The sequence below is a fragment of the Podarcis bocagei genome, assembly GCF_964188305.1.
Source record: "Podarcis bocagei genome assembly, chromosome: 10".
Classification (NCBI taxonomy): Eukaryota; Metazoa; Chordata; class Lepidosauria; order Squamata; family Lacertidae; genus Podarcis; species Podarcis bocagei.
The window spans coordinates 23968417-23983606 of record NC_138135.1 but is presented as its reverse complement, the minus strand read 5'-3'; the positions used below and the strand labels follow the sequence as shown (position 1 = coordinate 23983606).

Sequence of the window (15190 nt, the reverse complement as noted above, 5' to 3'; positions counted from 1 at the left end):
AAGACCCAGCTTTCATATCTTTTGTAACTGAGCTCTTTGGTAACAGTGCACGTGTGTGTGTGTTCTCTCTCTCTCTCTCTCTCTCTCTCTCTCTCTCTCTCTCTCTCACACACACACACACACACACACATGAATATTGCATATGTAGGTCATCATATAAAAAAAGATAAAAATGTTTTGGTGGGTGACTTCAGTCAAGCTAACGTGCTTGGGATTAATCAATAGCATTAAGAGGTTCCCGTCAGGCATTTTTAAAGGGGGAAAAAAGCAAAGGAAACACAAAGCTGGAAAAAAAATGAGTCAGAGGGATAAAAAAAGAACTCAGTGGTCAAGTTCATTGAAAGGGAACGGATGTGCAAGAATGAACAGCAGTTGCCAAAGGAGGTTGATGTTCTTGAAAAGCTCTTATAGAATATAAGATGATTTATCTAAGGGTAGTAAATGCATTCCCATAATTACAAATTCTGATGAGCAGTAGTTAAGCTTGCAGATTTCTACTTTTTTTGGAGGTTTTTAAACAGAGGTTGGACAGCCATCTTTCATGGATGCTTCAGTTGAGATTCCTGCATTGCAGGGGGCTGGACTAGAATGAACCTTTCCAACTCTGCAATTCTATGATTCTATTACTTGTACCAATCAAAGGGGTTTGAGGTGCATTTATTCTAGGAAACCAATTAGCTGCAGGAGATCTACCAATACAGCACACCTGGACAACCTAGGCGTCATCAAGCAAGCCTTCCCCAACCTGATGCCTCCAGATGTTTTGAGCTGTCATTCCCATTATCCCTATGCACTATAGAATGAGCTGTTATGTGCATAGGTATTTATGGTTAGGGTGGTTACAAATTTGCCCAGAAAACATCAGGTACAAAAATCACAACACCCGATTGATGCTTACAGTTCCAGAGAAATTTTGAAAAGTACATCTGGACTTCCCTGTTTTGACAGCTTAACAACCCATGTGTGCTATGTGCACAGAATGTGGCTATCTGGTTATGAAAAAGTGACACTCAAAATGTATGAACTGGCAAAATGGGTAGGTTATCCCTCCTATTGACGCCAGAAATGACTGACTTCCTTGCAAATCTCTCTCACACACTCACATTCACACACACACACTGAAATCAGTGGCTTGCTTATGGCAATTTAGACTCCAGATTTTTAAATGGTCTTGCATCGGCTTATCTTTTTCAGCAGTAGTGTGTCTGAATTTGAAGCCCTTGCATTAATATGCAAAGCCCTGAACAACTTGGGCCCAGATTACCTGCCTGAACCCTTATATCCCAGCCGAGTCAACTGGCCTCAACCAGAAGTCTGCTATTTAGTGTCACTGGTACCATACTGTGGATGACTCTTCCATCAGAGATTCAGCAGGCATCCTTGCTTTAGACTTCCAGGCGTCTCTTGAAGACTTTATGGTGGCAGACTTATGCAGTTGTTTAATTTTTTCTTGAGGAGCCAGTCATTTTAATGATTTTTTTGGTATTGTTTTAATGGTTTTTTGAAAAATGTTTTGGTGTTGCTAGACACTTACCCGATATTTTATGAAAGGACAGTATATAAAGACTTCTACAGGTCAATACAAACAAATAAATCCTACACATATCTGCTCGGAAGAAAATCCAACTGAGATTTTACTCAATTTGAATTGAGAGTAAATCCCCTTTGTTCTCTAGTCAGTGCATATGGGAATGCAGTCTTACAGTCCAACTGCAACCTTATCCACTTGCTAATTGGAGTATAAATTTTTATCTATGTATTAAATAATTACATTAGGGCTGCAATGTTCGATCAACTGATCAATCAGATCAATCAGTTAAAAAACTTTTAATTGACAGTGGTGTCCCTCGCTAATTGGGCAGCAGGTTTGAATACACACACATACACTTTTGGTAAAAGTGCTTTTAAAAACTGCAGATAGTTATTGCCCCCAGCACTTTTTCTGACAAAGAAGGAGGAATATTTCTTCTAATGTGATACCTTCCTGACTCATGAATATATCATTTACAGTCCTATCCTATACATGTATGCTCAGAAATAAGCATCATGGAGTTCAATGGGACTTATTCCTATATAAGTATGAATAGGGCAGCAGCCTTGAACACTTACTGTTTCAGAAATATTGCTTTTACCCATATAGTAATGTATGTCAATTGAACTATCTGTTTAAATCCATCAACTAAAAGTCATATAATCAATAGTGTGAAGTGTCATTCAGTGGGCAACAGCCTTAAATTCTATAACAACTTTGGGTGTTGCTACATAAAAACATTGGATTGTTTCCAATGCTGGCTTTACTCAGAGTAGACCTTCATTTAATTCAATGAAACTAAGTTAGAGCCATATCCACTAACTTCAATGGGTCTAGAACAGGCTTCCTCAGCCTCAGCCCTCCAGATGTTTTTGGCCTACAACTCCCATGTTCCTTAGCTAGCAGGACCAGTGGTCAAGGATGATGGGAATTGTAGTCTCAAAACATCTGGAGGGCTGAGGTTGAGGTAGCCTGGTCTAGAAGAGCTGTGGATACAACCCATCAGTTCCCTGTTGTTGTTTTTACTTACTGCCATATCAGGGTATCATTGGCGTGTGTAATTGTTAGCAAAAGGTGATTTATAAATAGATAGCTAGATTCATAGTTAAAATGTTCCACATCTCAGGATTCCTTACAACAACTCTGTGCAGCCAGCAGGCCAGTGTTTATGTCCTGCAAATGGAGCTAATGAGTAAAGAGTTCTGAGCTGTTGGCTTATCTAAGGCAGACTACTGAGTTCAAGGACTGGGTGAAGTTTGAAATATGGGCTTCCTGGATCACTCGCAACTCAATGCTCTTTGCAATTACACGCCAGCCACTAATTTATTTTGGATATTTATAGACCTATCTCTCTGCCAAATGGCACTCGGAGAGGCACGCAACATTAAACAGCATAATTTTATTTTATTTGTATTTTTATAAAAACCCCACACATAAACCATCCTAGAAGCAGAAAGATCCAGCTGGACTAAAGCTACCATAAATACATCTGTGATGAGCTAAAAACATGGCCTGGTCCCATGTCATCCCAAGAGACATTTTTCACCTGTCAAACAGCAAGGGAAGAAGCCAAGCAGATATGGCCAGGATTCACATTCTGTGTCATGGGCACTAGCTCTGAGAAAGCAGAGGTGAGTGTCCTCACCAACCTCACTTGGACAAAGGACTGGATGCAACGCAGCACATCTCTAGATGGAAGAATCAGAGGCAGCATCAGAAGCTGACATTGTTGGGCCCCTGCCAAGAACTGCTACTTGGTAGAGGGTCCAATACTAGCATCCAGAGCCTCCTGCTGCTCCTTCTCCTTGTTACTCACTCTCTCCAGGTGAGCGACGGGAGGAGCTGTAGCCTCCCACAAGCTTAGTCCTCTACCCTTGAAGAGGTGGTACAAGTGTGTGTGTGCATTATGCCCTCCAAAGGACTCACTTAAAGCAGCTGAAAAAATATAGACAAAATTGTGAAAATCACAGCAATTCCAGTGTTAAATCGATTCCCAAATCCAAGCAAAGACTAAAAATCAGCGTCAACAGAGGAGCACAGGAAGATATACAGAGTCAGACCACTGCTCCATTTATTGCCATCATCGACTCCAGGGTTTCAGGCAGGGATCAGCCCTAGCTCTATCTGGAGATGCCAGGGATTGAACCTGGAACGTGTTCCACATGCAAAATAGCTCAGTTGGTTAGAGCGTGATGCTGATAAAGCCAAGGTTGCAGGTTCGATCCCTGTATGGGTCAGCTGCATATTCCTGCATTGCAGGGGGTTGGACTAGATGATACTCAGGGACCCTCCAACTCTACAATTCTATGATTAATAATAATAATAAATTTTATTTATACCCCGCCCTCCCCAGCCAAGGCCGGACTCAGGGCAGCTAACAACCAATAATAAAAACAAGTTGAATGAATACAACTTAAAAACAAGATTAAATTAAAACATTAAAATGCAGCCTCATCACAGGAGGAGAAAGGAAAAAAAAAAAGAGGGAGGGAATCAAATTGACTCCAAGCCAAAGGCCAGGCGGAACAACTCTGTCTTACAGGCCCTGCAGAAAGAAATCAGATCCCACAGGGCCCTGGTCTCATGAGGCAGAGCGTTCCACCAGGCCGGAGCCAGAGTTGAAAAAGCCCTGGCTCTGGTTGAAGCCAATCTAACTTCCTTAGGGACCTCTAGGGTGTTGCTTAAGGTCCTCCGTGGGGCATTCTAAGTGCTCTTCCATTGACCTTTGGTCCCTTCCCTCAGCCCCTATGAAAAGAGGGGGCAATGGTAAAAAGTGACCCATGGCACTCTCTCAAAAATCCAGATGAGCCCGTGGGCCTGCAAAGGTGAGCAACCCTTAATAGCAATAAACATCCCATTGGGTTGCTCTTGGAATGGGGTCCAAAAGGGAAGGCAAGTGGAGTGGAAGTCACAAGAATGGCAAGGAGGAGAATGTGAGCACACATAGGGAGGGCAGAGAGCATCTTGTACAAGAGAACCCCAGAACCTAGAATTGGCATTTGTAGAGCATCCGGTACCCTTGGGGATTGCAAAGCAGACATTCCCATTAGCCCTGCACACACTGCAGAACAGAAGTCGCTTCCCCGAAATGACACTTGCCGAGTGGCCTAGGTAATCCAATCTCACCGGGCTGCTAAAGCCCATGGGGCACTTAGGAGGCTACGTGGAGCAAGAGCACTAAAAGCCAGAATGCAGTCATCGTAACCGAAAGGATAGTGAAGCTGATGTTCTCGGAACAGCAAGCCCAAAGGTTGTAGATGTGTCATTGGAAGGAAGGGGAGCGATGTCGCCATAAACCGTGAGATGGAGGCATTCAGGTACTTAAGGAGGAAGAGATTGTGGGATACGTTGCTCCATAAAAGAAGAGCAAGGGATCTGCATTGTTACATCACTCTCCCCACTAATGGCAGACTCAGTGCCGACAGGACTGGAGATTAAAAGGGGCCACTGAGAACTAATAAGGAGAAATCAGCATATTCAGGGAATGCTGGCTTTTTTGAAGCAGTACAGTAAAACACACACACACACACACACACAAAACAACAAGGAGGAATCCTCCACCCACCGCAGAGCAGCCCAGTGAAGATTAAGCATATTTGGTCCAGAAGCAATGGAACGCTATGTCCATTGCAAATGAATGATGTAAAACTGAAGGAGGGAGTGGGGGCGGAAAAGGATTTGGCCTGTCTGAACCCTTAACAGCTTATAATCAGTGCTAGCTGGTGCCTTTTGGGACTGGTAGGGTGGGAGTGCTAAAGGTATTAGTTTAACAGGCATAAAATGTAATTGTTTCAATGTTTGAATTTAAAATGCTATGCAGAGAGGTGTCCATCAGGCAAGAGGTTTGTCTCTGGCGAATGCGGCTGGATATTTCCATTTTAGTCTTTAGACTAACTGATGACTCATCACCAGAAACAGGAGCTGCAATCTCTCTTCAGGAAAGTGAAACCGGAGTGATGAACAAGCATAGCATCTCCCACTGGGATCAGAAAGAGGAAAGTTTATTGAACTGCACCAAGGACTAAAAAGAAGATGGGACCACATTGCATGTTTAAGAGCAATGAGCTATTTTGTATTTTGCAAAGTTTATTTGTAACCATCTTTAGACTGTTTCCAGTAAAGCTTTGAAAATCTTTATTGTGGTGGAAAGCAAATTCATTTTGTACTCTACACAAGGTCCAAATCAAGGAATCCACGTGCAACAACCTTAACGGACAGGCCCACAGTAGGTGCAGCCAGAGCCAACGGCAGACAGATTCCCCCATCTCAACTGGCAGTAAGCATAAAGTCAAGCAGGTGGGTGCAAACTGAGGTTGGTGGGGCAGCCTCAGCTGCTTATAAGATTGCTTTTTTTCATTTATACCCCACCTTTTCTCCAAAGAGCTCAAGATGGTGTACAGTGGTGCCTCACAAGACGGAATTAATCCGTTCCGCAAGTCTCTTCGTCTTGCGGTTTTTTCATCTTGCGAAGCACGGCTATTAGCGGCTTAGCGGCTTTAAGAAAAAGGAAATAAACTCGCAAGAACTTGCAAGACGTTTCGTCTTGCGAAGCAAGCCCATAGGGAAATTCGTCTTGCGGAACGACTCAAAAAACGGAAAACTCTTTCGTCTTGCGTGTTTTTCGTCTTGTGAGGCATTCGTCTTGCGAGGTACCACTGTACATGGTTCTGTCCCTCCTCATTTAATCCCTGAAATAACCCTACGGGGCTGGTTAGACTGAGAGGCAGTGACTGGCCTAGTGAGCTTAACCATGGCCAAGTGGGTATTTGAACCCTGGTCTCCCAGACCCTAGTCCATCGCTCTAACCACTACACCACACTGAAGGCATTGGTGGCTAGTTGCAACCCTGAACAGGACCACTCCTATGAGTGGGCAAAGATTTTCTGCCACATTTTGTTGCAGGTCCCACTTTGTGATATTCCTCTAGCAGGAGGCTTTGGCTGTCCGTTGCAGCAGTGCCATGTTTCACTTGCAGTTTTGAGTGTTCTCCCGTGGGAAAGCTGGAGAAACAGAACGGCTGCCCATTTCTCCCTATGCAACCATCAAGGTGCGTTTCATTAGCAGCCAAAAGGATGCCCTTCTTATCTGCTATCTGGATTTCTGTCTTATCCTGTGTCTTCGAGCTGTCTCGGTACATTGAGCGTTGCACAGCAGCAGCAAGTTTTATTTGGAAAACCTCCTTTACCCAGATGAGGACGAGTGTCTCTGAAAGTCTCAGATGCTTCTACTGTGTCTTCTCAAAAAGTGAAATTAAAAAGGAAACCATATTATATATATATCTTAAAAGACCTCTTATTATTTGCGACGGGGTTTGGATGCAGTTTTACTACGCATGCAGAGAGAGAGAGAGAGAGATTTTAAGCTGCCTGCAGTTTTTGCATGCCAAGCTGTAAACAAACAAAAAAACTATTTCTGATGCAAATCTGCAGTCACATTGGCCAGTAAAGACTCACTCACATACCAAACTTCTCTCTCTCTCTCTTTTCCACCTGCTTATTACTGGGGGACTCAGAAAGTGATTGAAGTCCAAAATACATGGGCACCCCAATGTCCCAGGGTGTGTTCACATCATTGCTTTTGAGCACATCAAAGTTTTTGTTTTCGGTGCATTTCACAGCCCTTTCTCCCCTAGCAGTTCACATCAGCATAGCTTCATTAGTGTCAGATTCATTTCTGTTGGTGTGCATACCAGGGACATTGACAGGGTGGCATGTCTTGACCCTATACTAGTCCACACCTTGTCTAGAGAGGAATCAGGAATGGCTCGAGGACTCCAGCTGGCGTGAAACTGGTTTGAGAAACAATGCATCAAACGGTGGTATTTTAGAATAAAACGCAGGATCCATATGCAATTTGGATAACTGCCACATGAATGCAGGTTTAAAAAAACCAGCACTGTGAGTGCACATTAAAGGAACTGTGACCATGGGCTTGGAGCTTTGTGCATTTCAGCAGCAAAAAAGGAGGAAGAAGACCAAGGGAGAGGCAAACAGAAACATTTCAGAATAAAGCTGAAAGCCACAGTAGCCAAACATAAATAAAATGTGTTTCACACTGAAGAGCTTTCCCCTCCTGATGTCTCTTGGAGACCTCGCTGTGATCCACATGCTAGTTTCAAAGGTTCCATTAGGAAGAAAGCGTTGTTTCACTACAGTGGGATGCTGATTAATTAGGCTCCAAATGAGTGAATCTTTGATTTACTGCAACCAGGTTCCCCATTAAGCAGGGAGAGGGGGGTAGAAGCTCCACGGCAGCATTTAATTTGAGGGCTACCCCCACCCCCAGACCTCAAGACATATTCAGATGGAACCAGCTTTCTGATGACGAACAGAGGATAAATAAAACTTCTTTGCAGCGACGAGGAGCATTCCCCCCCCCCCAAATTATTATTTTAAGAACCAGCCACTCCTTCTTCCAACACATACAACAGCTTCCTGGGCTGAGGGCTGCTTTGGCATTTGGAACAAATGGACTATTTTTTTCTCCCCCGTCTTGCAAATGTGCTGAAGGTTTTCAGTTTGTGCAACAGCAGCTGCAGCGTGGAAAAAGTGGGAGGATTTCTCTAACACGAAGGGGACAGGGGATGAAATACTAACCGGTGACGGCCACACTGCCCCAAAGCAGAATTCCCTAAGTGTGGGAGTGGCCAAATGGTAGAAACTGGGACCTATTGGTAGGTCTTCAAATGGTCAGCAGTAGATCTGCAAGGGGGGTGGTAGGAGATCTACTGGGAGATCTCTGAGTGGTTTGCAGTGAGAGCTTCAAGGATGATAGATTGGGATCTATTGGTAGACCTAAGATTAGTTTGCAGTAGTTATGCAACAACAACAGCAACAACACACACACACACACACACACACACACACCCCTATACTAGGCTGATGAGATTAAGGAATCTTGTGATGCGGAAAACCAGGAGTGAGCTTTCTGTGAGCTCTGTACTGCTACTGATGAGTGGACAAGCAGAACAGTACATTCCTGGTTGGAACATTTGCCATTTTCCATCAACATCCCAAAATTTCACCAAAGATAATTTTTAAAAACAAAACTCTTTGCATCAGGAGAAATGGACTGGATCACCCATGGTCTCAGAATGGGCATGGATTAAAGGATTAAAGGATTTTCATCTACCACATTTAAACGATACATGCCTTCAAAACTGCATGCACACTGGGGCAGAGGAAATGTACTCTAGGCAAGAAGACTCTCTCTAAGAAATCATTCTTAAGGAAATATGGGAGAAACCCACAAATGGCATAGCTGCTCAACATTAACCAATGCTTCACTGGCAAGGAACCAAAAAAGAAATAGAAATAATTTCCTTGGCTGAATTAAATCTGAAATCAAACACAAGGAGGGAGACCTGGCCTATGCCTTCTTGCTCTGGAAGGCACTCTAGTCCTTTGCCCCCTCTCCTCAGCTCTGTGCTGATGGTGCATCATAAGAGGAAGCACATGATTACAGTCCTCAAGCCTATTATCCCAGAGCAAGCGCCTTTAAAATTGGTATGCAAGTGGGATGCTTGCAAGCTAGTGCTGTTCACCTGAACGGAGCAATACCCATGCATCATATAGTTGAGGAAGCCCTGGCAGGTGATCTACTGTATATTGGGGTGGGTAAGGGCCATAGCCCAGTATCAGAACATCAGCTTTGCATGCAGAAGGTCCCTGGTCCAAACCCTGGCAGCTCCAGAAAGGTCTGGGGAAAGACCCCTGGGAAACCACTGCCAGGCAGTGAAGATAATATTGCGCTAGGTGGGCCAGCAGTCTTATTGGACACTGGGCAGTATCTTACAGAATGAGCATTACAAAGGCAGATGAGGTAGGATGGGAGAAAGGAGTCAAGTTTCCTCTAGACACAGAATTCCATCTCTTTCCAGTCTCCCGCCTGCAATTTCCCCAGATACCTGTTCTTAGAACCTGAGAAGCTCCCCCTGCCAAACCACACAGTGGTGCAGTAGATTACGGACAGGCAGGGACAAAGCGCCACCACTTATTTAAGAGCAGAGACAATGACGAAGTCTCTTGGGGTGTTAATCGCTAACCCCCTGCCAAATGAAGTCGTCCCCCACCCCCAAGTGAAATGCACCAAACAGAGGGAAACGTAGATTACGCTAGCATGCATGGCTACATGTTTAAACCACCACTGTTGCTTTGAAAGATTCCAAGATCTCTTTATGAGGACCAACTAAAAGCATCACAAAATAGTAAGCAACCTTTTGAGCTTCTCACAACTCTTCGTCGGGCTGAATGTTTAGCAAAGTGGGAGCAGGGGAAGAATAAATAAAACTGCCTTAGCACTGAAATCATCATGTCAGCATTTAGGCAAAAGTTTGTTTTTGTCCTAATATTTTAGAAGGGACATGGGTGCAGGAGCTCAGTCACAAGGATTGCTACACTTCAGAATTTACCACTATGATGCTGTCCTTATACTTCTCTAAGCCTTTGCCAATCCACCCTTTAGAAGTATACTTGGCATGCATAAATGTCATTCATACAAGAGGAGCTTTTGGTTGTAGCCTGTAGAGTGGTCCAGAGACTTTGTCCCTTCCTTCCTTCCACTGATACATCTCTGGTCCTATTGACTGTCACCCCCCACCCCCCTGCAGAGAGGTATCTTCTCTTAAACTCCATTAGCGGCATGTGAATCTCATCCAGTACAATCTTTCTGCTAAATATTAGGAAGCGCTAAAGCTGCCTTAAAAGGTGATGGGTCTCTCCTTTGCTTATCTAAGCAAAGGCTGGGTGGTCATCTGTCAAGGATGCTGTAGTAACACCCTGCATTGCAGATCCTGCATTGAGCAGGGGTTGGGGTAGATGACCTCTGAGGTCCCTTCAACCTAGGCTTCTACCTATTTCTTTCGCAAGCAAGACTACTTACATGGGCAAATTCAACCCAGATGGAAAATTGGCTTGCTTAAAAAGTGATCAAAGGTGGGAAAGGGGGAAACCCACTACTACACAAATTATATTTTTCTGAAAATGCAATGATAGCACAATCTCCTGTGGTTGGCTACTCTTCCTCCACTCCACTGAATTCTGCACCTGATTTTCCTACTGGGAACATCTGAAGCTGCCTTAGAGTGACTCTAACCATTGGTTCACCTACCCTTGTGCTGTCTATTTGAACTGGAGGTGGCTGTTCGGGAACTGGGACTGAGGCCATTCCCAGCCCTTCTGTAACTGATGGTACTAAGAACTGGACCCGGGATCTTCTGCATGCAAAATATGTACTCTAGCATGGACCTTTCCTACAAATACTACAATCCTAAATAGGTCTACTCAGAAGCAGGTGAAGCTGACTTTGGTGAGGCTTAGTCTCATATAAGGATGTATAGGACTACATCCTCAATTGTGCTCATCTAGAACTCAAGAGCCCTTGCTTAGAATGCCAGGCAAACTATGAGTACAATTTTTCTGACATGAGGTGCTTTTAATGCAGTGGTCCTAAAATGCACGAACTAAATTTGCTAGTAGGAAGCAAACTCCAGCACTTACTTCCAAATATTCTCAAATTGGTTCTGGCTGAACAGTCTTAGCAATGGGATCAAGGAAGTTGAAAAGTGTTTAATACCAGCCAGGCTGCATTGTCCCCATTCCACCATCCTGTTTCCCCCCATCTCCAGTCCTGTAATCTTCCTGATAAGGGATCACCCCTCCTTTTTTCAGACCACCCTGATCCCAAACTTTGCTCTTTCAGCAATCCATTTTTTGAAATAAAATACGCAAAGCATATTCCTTGGCCTTCCTGCCTGCGTCTGTGAGACAGGACTCAACGGAGCAAGCCCCTTGAGTTAACTGACACTGACTCCCAGTAAGTAGATACAGGATTGCAACGTTAGCCCCACAAGCCAAAAGAACTTGGCGGAGATGACGCAAACTCTAGTCCGCAAAGCTTATACCATAATAAATCTGCTGGTCTTTAAAATGCTACAACTATTTACCGCCACCCTACCTATTTTGGAGCTACTCCAGCCTACCTGGAGTAGGAATGCATTATTTTGAGGAGATTTGCTCTTGTTTCATGTAGAAATAGCCCTGTTTCACCAGACGATTGAACCTGGAAAAATTTCTAAAGTCAAGCCTGCAGTCCTCATGAATTTGGAAACAGGAACTGGGTGGGGAGCAAAGGGTTTAGGAGATAAATGCAAGATAAACAGTAGATAAATCGCAATAACTTTTTTTCAGGGGGGAATCTCCTCCTACCTGTAATCCAGTTTCAAGAAGTTTCATTCCTTTTCCACACTGTTGCAGATTTTCAGCAAATCGGGAAGTCCACAGAAAGCTGGGAGCGAGATGGTGAAGGAAGGCGACGGCGGAAGAGTCAGAATCCAGCGGTAGCCTCGGTATCTTGTTCTTCCATATCTTTCCAAAAAGGGGGGTGGGGGGAGGAGGAGGATGAAAAACACATTAGTTGGGGCTGTAGAGGAGGTGGAGAGAGACGAGCGCTGGCTGCAGTCCTAGGCATGCCGACTTGCGTGAGTAAACCTAAGTGAACTCAGTGGCTCTTTCCCTAAGAGTAAGCCGTACGTGCACAGGATCTTGCTGCACAGCTAGAAAGCGAGGAAAGCCGCTAGCTCATCATGCCACAGACAACAACCACCGCTCGATCCTCGGCTTACCTGAGCCAATATTTAAACCCCCACAAACGCTGGAAGCCTGTCTCCAATAAGAATCTATATAGGACTCGCCCTCGAATCCCTCGTCTTAGTTTAAGCAGCGGTCCCGGATTCCCATCCCGCTTCACGAACTCGAACTCACAGCTCGGTGCTCACGCCAGTTTCGCCCGAAGACTCTGCTCCCAGTCCCGATCGATTCCAAGAGAAGCCCTCTCCTTTACACCAGGCTTGTGGATCGCGCTGTGCGCGCGCCCGCGCCCAGGCAAGCCACCCGAGGTCCTGTCTTCCTCAAACCCGAGGCATCTCGCCTTGCCATCAGCCAAAAAAAAAAAAAAAAAAAAAACCCTGTCGGCCGCGGGGCAGCAGCTACCCACGCACCCCGCTCTCGAATTGGCGCCGCTCGTTGCAGCCCCACTCCGAATTGAAACCGCTTTCCAAAGGCACACAAGCCACATAAACACCACCACCACCCCGAGCTAGGAGAGACTTAGAAAAATCAGGCATGATCAACCCAAATAGCAGGAGTCCCTTATGCAGAAATACTGATGATGATGACAAATGATAAATAAATAATAAATGGCTATAATGATGCTTGTCTCCCGGATTCCTCCCCTTCCCTTCCCCCAAAGTTCCCCACGAGCAGGAGACGCGCTTCCACCTTGGCAGGAGAGCGAGCGCCCAGGCGGTGACCCCGTCGAGGATCTCGCCTCCTCGGCATGGGAGTTGCGGGCGGAGCTCCGGAGCGGCGGCTGCCGGCTGGCCAGCTTCGCCCGGGCTTGGCTGTTTTCGACTGCGCGCCAGTCGCGACGCTCGGAGGCGGAGTGCGAAGGGGAAGGGGACGGAGACGGGGAGCGAGCAAGCAGCCGGCAGGCGCTGGCGTGCGGGGCGCTTTTGTCTCCCGCGGACGGGATTAGACGCGGCTCCTCCAATGGCCGTGGCGCTGCTCGCTGATTCGGCGCCACTTCCGAAGGGAAGGGGGGGTAGGTTGGCTTTCCAACCGCACCACCACCCCCATTTAAACACCCAAACAAAAACAGGGGAAGCGCGCGCGGGCGGGTGGGGAAGAATCTCAGATTTTCACATCGGAGATCCATTTTGTTTCTCTTTGTTTCTTTGGACCTGTTCACCGCCTCCCCAAGAAAGTGCTCCTTCTCCAGATTTCCCGACACCTTGGCTTCAAGGGGTGCATGATAGAGGTGTATGAAATTTTGTACAGTTTGGGGAGAAAGTGGATAGAGAGAAGTTTTTCTCCCTCTCTCAGAACGCCAGATCTCCTGGACACAGTGGCGTAGCGTAGGGGTGCAGGGGGGCCGGCCGCACCGGGCGCAACATCTGGGGGTTAGGGTTAGGGGGCGCAAATCCACGGGTTAGGGGGCGCAAATTACTTGCCTTGCCCCGGGTGCTGACAACCCACGCTACGCCACTGCCTGGACATCCCGTGTAGCCGAATGTGGGAAGATTCAGAGCAGGGAAAAGGAATTATTCACCCTAAGGTAGTTAAACTATGGAACTCACTCCCGCAGGAGCAGTGATGGCCACGGACTTGGGTGGCTTAAACAGAGGATTGGAGAAATGAATGGAGGGGGGCAGTTTCACTCAAGTCCTCCTTGAGGGCTTCCTATAGGCATCAGTGAGAACAGGATGCTGGACCAGATGGACCTTGGGCCTGATCCAGCAGGGCTCCTGATCCTAAACGGCTTCGGCCCAGTATACCTGAATGAGCGTCTCCACCCCCATCGTTCTGCCCGGACACTGAGGTCCAGCGCCGAGGGCCTTCTGGCGGTTCCCTCATTGCGAGAAGCGAAGCTACAGGGAACCAGGCAGAGGGCCTTTTCGGTGGTGGCGCCCGCCCTGTGGAATGCCCTCCCATCGGATGTCAAGGTGATGGACAACTACCTGACATTCAGAAGACATCTTAAGGCGGCCCTATTCAGGGAAGCTTTTAATGTATGATATTTTAGTGTTTTTTGGTTTCTGTGGAAGCCGCCCAGAGTGGCTGGGGAAACCCAGCCAGATGGGCGGGGTACAAATAAATTATTATTATTATTATTATTATTATTATTATTATTATTATTATTATTATTATGTTCTTACATTCTGGGCATGTGCAGAGTTCTTATTCATTTCTTTAAAAATATTTATAAACTGGCCCTTCATGCATGCAGATACAAGGATGGGGTGTTAGAAATAAAACACTCATGCAGCAGCAACAGAAACAGAAACCGAGGCAGACAAGCAGATGAGGTTCAGAAACCGAGGCAACAAGCAGATGAGGTTCAGAATTCACCACCAAAACTCTAAAAAAAAGTATCCTGGCAAACAAGCCTGGTGCCAAAAAGACTACAGTGTCATTTGGGGTGGTGAGGTGGGTATAGAGCATTCCACAACCCAAATAGTGCTACAGAGAAGGCTCGCTCCAGTAGATTAAACCTTCTGCAGCCTGGTGTTCTACTGACTTGGGTGGCTTCGGCTCCCATCAGCCTCTGCCAGTGTGGTTGGGGAAGTCTGCCTTAGATGATGGAAACTTGGAAAAGGCCCCCTCTGGGGACCTTAAGGCATGGGCAGGCTGCTTTGCCCATCAGGTATTTGGGTCCCAAACCATTTGAGGATTTAAGGAGAGCTTGAATTGTGTCCCAGCCACCTATGCCGTTCAGATAGATGATAGATAGATGATAGATAGATAGATAGATAGATAGATAGATAGATAGATAGATAGATAGATGATAGATGCAACCCTGTGCACAGCAAACATTCTTACTGTACCTTTCACACAAATGCTCTGGTTGGTACCTTCCTCAACTCCTTCAGCTACAGGGAGCCCAAAGTGTCTCTGTCCTACCCTACAAAGTATCCGGGTGAGTTAAATACCAAGCTAGTGCAGCAGCAGCAGCAGCAGCAGCATAAGAGGCCAAGGCACACTATTGCAACCCTCCGTTCCTTGACCTAAACCAAACCTAAGTTATTCAATAAGCTACAAAAAAACCCCACACAATAGTTATGCAAGTAGAAAGCCAGCAGTATACTTCACATCTGTGACTATC

At 45.9% G+C, this 15190-nt stretch overlaps 1 protein-coding gene across 2 annotated transcripts in view; it reads right to left on the bottom strand.

Annotated features, from left to right (window-relative positions):
• CHRM2 (cholinergic receptor muscarinic 2) overlaps positions 1-15190 on the bottom strand; it is a 175522-nt gene that overhangs the window by 135510 nt on the left and 24822 nt on the right. Inside the window, exons 1-2 of one of the 2 annotated variants that reach the window (XM_081212072.1) lie at positions 12808-12985; positions 11737-11895 (exon numbers count right to left, since the gene is read on the bottom strand). The gene's annotated coding sequence lies outside the window, so the exon portion shown is untranslated. Of the gene's footprint in view, positions 1-11736; positions 11896-12807; positions 12986-15190 lie in introns of those variants that run through there. The other variant, XM_081212073.1, reaches the window with a different exon arrangement.